Below are 5,428 nucleotides of genomic sequence, written 5' to 3' on the forward strand. Positions count from 1 at the left end.
ACTCTCTTGTTAAGGGTGCATGCAGGTGGTGACTTTACATTGAAGCCAATACCGGTTAACCGATCTGAAAATCCTAGGACCCTTAAGAGTTATGCTAAATCTACTCTGCCTGTGTTCTGTATATGGAGCAACAAGGCCTGGATAACAGCACATCAGTTTGTAGCATGATTTACAGACTATTTTAAGCCCACTGTTGAGACCCACTCCTCAGAAAAGAAGATTCCTTTCAAAATATTACTGCTCACTGAGAAGGTACCTTGTCACCCAAGAATTCTGCTGGAGAGGTACAAGTGGATTAATGTTTTTTTCATGCCTGCTCACACAACATCCATTCTGCAGCCCATGATCAAGGAGTAATTTGGGCCTTCAAGTCTACAGGCATATTAATATCTTGTAAGGCTATAGCTAGCATAGATTGTGATTGTTCTGATGAATCTAAGTAAAGTAAATTGAAGAGCTCTGGAAAGAATGTATCCTTCTAGATTCCATTAAGAATATTCATGATTCATAGGAGCAGGTCAAAATATCAACATTAACGGGAGTTTGGAAGAAGCTGGTTATAATTCTCATGGATGAATTTAGGGTTTCAAGACTTCAATGGAGAAAGTAACTGCAGGTGTGGTGTAAATAACAAGAAAATTAGAATTAGAAGTGGAGCCTGAAGATGTGACTGTATTACCACAACCTCATGATAAAAGTTGAAGGCATAAGTAGTTGCTTCTTATGGATGAGCAAAGAAAGTGGTGTCTTAGATGAGATCTACTCCTGGTGAAGATGCTATGAACGTTGCTGAACTGACAACAGTGGATTTAGAATATTAAATACACATAGTTGATAAAGCAGCAGCAGGGTTTGAGAGGATTGACTCCAATTTTTAAAGTCCTGCTGTGGGTAAAATGCTATCAAACAGGATCATCTGTTAAAGAGAAGTCTTTTGTGAAAGGAAGAGTCAATGAATGTGGCAAAGTTCACTGTTATCTTATTTTAAGAAATTGCCACAGCCACCCCAGTCTTCAGCAACCACTACCATGATCAGTCAGCAGACATCAACATGGAGGCAAAACCCTCCACCAGCAAAAAGAGTACAACTTGCTGAAGGCTCCAATTACAACTTGCTGAAGAATCTGATGGTATTTTTTTTAGCAACAAAGTATTTGTAAGTTAAGTACCTTATTTGTTTATTCATAATGCTATTGAACACTTAATAGATAAATATAGTGTAAAGATAACTTTAATATGTACCGGGAGACCAAAAAATTTGTGTAACTTGCTTTATTGTGATACTTGCTTTATTGCAGTGGTCTGGAACTGAATCTGCAATATCTCTGAAGTATGTCTGAAGCCCACAAGCTCTCTCCCAATGATCAACATGGCAAAATTTCTCTCCACTTCTGCATATAGGTGCCTTTCCCTCTTACCATTCCTCACAACACATACCCTCTAGGCTGTATGTTACATGTTTTTACTATTTCTTTCCCATTTCTACTTTGCTGTTTGTCTTAATTCTGATCTGATTTCATCCATACAAAAACATCAGGCAAGCTACACAATACAGTTTATCCTAAATGCTGTCTCTATGGTCAGACCTGATTTTATTTCACATTTATAACACAATAAGTTCACATTTATTCATATATTTTTATGTCCTTAACACTCTTCTCCATGTCTCTGTTGCACTAATGTTCTCATACTCAGAAAGCTACAGTGGTTTTTAAAAGTAAAAACGAAAAGAAAAGGTAGATATGGATGTGGGAGTCAGCAATCATTATGCAGGTGCCTGTGACCCAGAAATGAATGAATGAAAAGAGGCCTGGGTTCAGGGCTGGAGGGCCTGGATTTCCAGATCAATTTGTTGTGGAATATATGCTATAAGACAAACCTTTTTACCTTTTGTGCCTTGATTTCTTCTTTGGGTAACGGACTAAGAATACTTGTCAGTTTGTAAGAATTTTAGGCTGAATTACTGGCGATGATGTAAACAGAGGGCTTTAGAAAACCCACATAAACTTTAGCTCTTAATAAAGATGATGATGATATACACTGATGTTTCTGTATGAAACCTTTTCTTTATCTTCCTTTGCTGCTAGTGCCCTTTGGACAGTTACCAATTAACACTGTATTTTGTTCTTTAACTTTTCATGTTACTCTATTAAGACTGCATGTTCCTCAACTGCATGCACCATATGACCACCTGTAGAAATGATTGTAAAATAATTATTACATATCCTAAAATAGTTACTTTTCAAGATTTTATGCTTGAAAAGAGGCTGTCATCTTTCATTGTTTTAAATGCTCCTTTAAGGAATGATCCAGTTTGATGAACAGAAGAAAATACTGTTGTTTTTACTATTACATGTCTGTTGTTTGATCAAATATGGGATTATCCAATTCAGTTATCCATGCAGTTCATCAAAGTTGTTTCCAAACAGATTATTCTTAAAAATAAATCATCAAAAGACAAAGATTTACCACTCCTGAGAATATACAAAACATCAAACTACAGGTTCCAGAGCTCTTGCATAATAAATTCATAAAGTGTAACATCACGTCATTGTATTAAATATATGCTTCCTCAGAGTGACTACTTTGAAAGTTCATCTCAAATTTTGCTATACAACTCTTGCTGTATTTATGTAAAAATTTTGGGAGGCCAAGGTGGGTGGATCACGAGGTCAGGAGATTGAGAACATCCTTGCCAACATGGTGAAACCCCGTCTCTACTAAAAATACAAAAATCAGCTGGCTGTGGTGGTGCATGCCTGTAATCCCAGCTACTCGGGAGGCTGAGGCAGGAGAATCGCTTGAACCCGGGAGGCAGAGATTGCAGTGAGTCGAGATCACGCCACTGCACTTCAGCTTGGTGACAGAGCAAGACTCCATCTAAAAAAAAATAATAATAATTAATTGCAACATGTTAGCATCATACCTCACACCTAGTGCATCTTAGAATAGAACAGAACTCATAGTACATGCTCAATACTATGCAACTGATTGTGGCTTATTGTTAAGAGTTTGATATGACAGAAGTAGATAATAAAAGAATGGTTAAAAATATTACAAATGAAGTACACTTTTTCGTATGTAAACAAACCTGGATTCTAGCCACAGTAATCTTCTGAGATGCATATTCCATGATTGTAATACTTTTAAAAGGACACATTATAACTTTAGAAATTTAGATACTTGTTTCAGTACTAGAAAAGGAAGATATTAGTAAATAGTGGAAAAAGTTAATATGGGAGTCTTGGCAATTGAGTTTTTTTTTTTTTTAAATTTATTTATTATTATTATACTTTAAGTTGTAGGGTACATGTGCATAACGTGCAGGTTTGTTACATATGTATACTTGTGCCATGTTGGTGTGCTGCACCCATCAACTCGTCATTTACATCAGGTATAACTCCCAATGCAATCCCTCCCCCCTCCCCCCTCCCCATGATAGGCCCCAGTGTGTGATGTTCCCCTTCCTGAGTCCAAGTGATCTCATTGTTTAGTTCCCACCTATGAGTGAGAACATGCGGTGTTTGGTTTTCTGTTCTTGTGATAGTTTGCTAAGAATGATGGTTTCCACCTGCATCCATGTCCCTACAAAGGACACAAACTCATCCTTTTTGATGGCTGCATAGTATTCCATGGTGTATATGTGCCACATTTTCTTAATCCAATCTGTCACTGATGGACATTTGGGTTGATTCCAAGTCTTTGCTATTGTGAATAGTGCTGCAATAAACATACGTGTGCATGTGTCTTTATAGCAGCATAATTTATAATCCTTTGGGTATATACCCAGTAATGGGATGGCTGGGTCATATGGTACATCTAGTTCTAGATCCTTGAGGAATCGCCATACTGTTTTCCATAATGGTTGAACTAGTTTACAATCCCACCAACAGTGTAAAAGTGTTCCTATTTCTCCACATCCTCTCCAGCACCTATTGTTTCCTGACTTTTTAATGATCGCCATTCTAACTGGTGTGAGATGGTATCTCATTGTGGTTTTGATTTGCATTTCTCTGATGGCCAGTGATGATGAGCATTTTTTCATGTGTCTGTTGGCTGTATGAATGTCTTCTTTTGAGAAATGTCTGTTCATATCCTTTGCCCACTTTTTGATGGGGTTGTTTGTTTTTTTCTTGTAAATTTGTTTGAGTTCTTTGTAGGTTCTGGATATTAGCCCTTTGTCAGATGAGTAGGTTGCAAAAATTTTCTCCCATTCTGTAGGTTGCCTGTTCACTCTGATGGTAGTTTCTTTTGCTGTGCGGAAGCTCTTTAGTTTAATGAGATCCCATTTGTCAATTTTGGCTTTTGCTGCCATTGCTTTTGGTGTTTTAGACATGAAGTCTTTGCCCATGCCTATGTCCTGAATGGTACTACCTAGGTTTTCCTCTAGGATTATTATGGTATTAGGTCTAACATTTAAGTCTCTAATCCATCTTGAATTAATTTTCGTATAAGGAGTAAGGAAAGGATCCAGTTTCAGCTTTCTACTTATGGCTAGCCAATTTTCCCAGCACCATTTATTAAATAGGGAATCCTTTCCCCATTTCTTGTTTCTCTCAGGTTTGTCAAAGATCAGATGGCTGTAGATGTGTGGTGTTATTTCTGAGGACTCTGTTCTGTTCCATTGGTCTATATCTCTGTTTTGGTACCAGTACCATGCTGTTTTGGTTACTGTAGCCTTGTAGTATAGTTTGAAGTCAGGTAGCGTGATGCCTCCAGCTTTGTTCTTTTGACTTAGGATTGTCTTGGAGATGCGGGCTCTTTTTTGGTTCCATATGAACTTTAAAGCAGTTTTTTCCAATTCTGTGAAGAAACTCATTGGCAGCTTGATGGGGATGGCATTGAATCTATAAATTACCTTGGGCAGTATGGCCATTTTCACGATATTGATTCTTCCTATCCATGAGCATGGTATGTTCTTCCATTTGTTTGTGTCCTCTTTTATTTCACTGAGCAGTGGTTTGTACTTCTCCTTGAAGAGGTCCTTTACATCCCTTGTAAGTTGGATTCCTAGGTATTTTATTCTCTTTGAAGCAATTGTGAATGGAAGTTCATTCCTGATTTGGCTCTCTGTTTGTCTGTTACTGATGTATAAGAATGCTTGTGATTTTTGCACATTAATTTTGTATCCTGAGACTTTGCTGAAGTTGCTTATCAGCTTAAGGAGATTTTGGGCTGAGACAGTGGGGTTTTCTAAATATACAATCATGTCATCTGCAAACAGGGACAGTTTGACTTCTTCTTTTCCTAACTGAATACCCTTGATTTCTTTCTCTTGCCTAATTGCCCTAGCCAGAACTTCCAGCACTATGTTGAATAGGAGTGGTGAGAGAGGGCATCCCTGTCTTGTGCCAGTTTTCAAAGGGAATTTTTCCAGTTTTTGCCCATTCAGTATGATATTGGCTGTGGGTTTGTCATAAATAGCTCT

Source organism: Macaca fascicularis, chromosome 1, assembly GCF_037993035.2.
Source record: "Macaca fascicularis isolate 582-1 chromosome 1, T2T-MFA8v1.1".
Taxonomy (NCBI): Eukaryota; Metazoa; Chordata; class Mammalia; order Primates; family Cercopithecidae; genus Macaca; species Macaca fascicularis.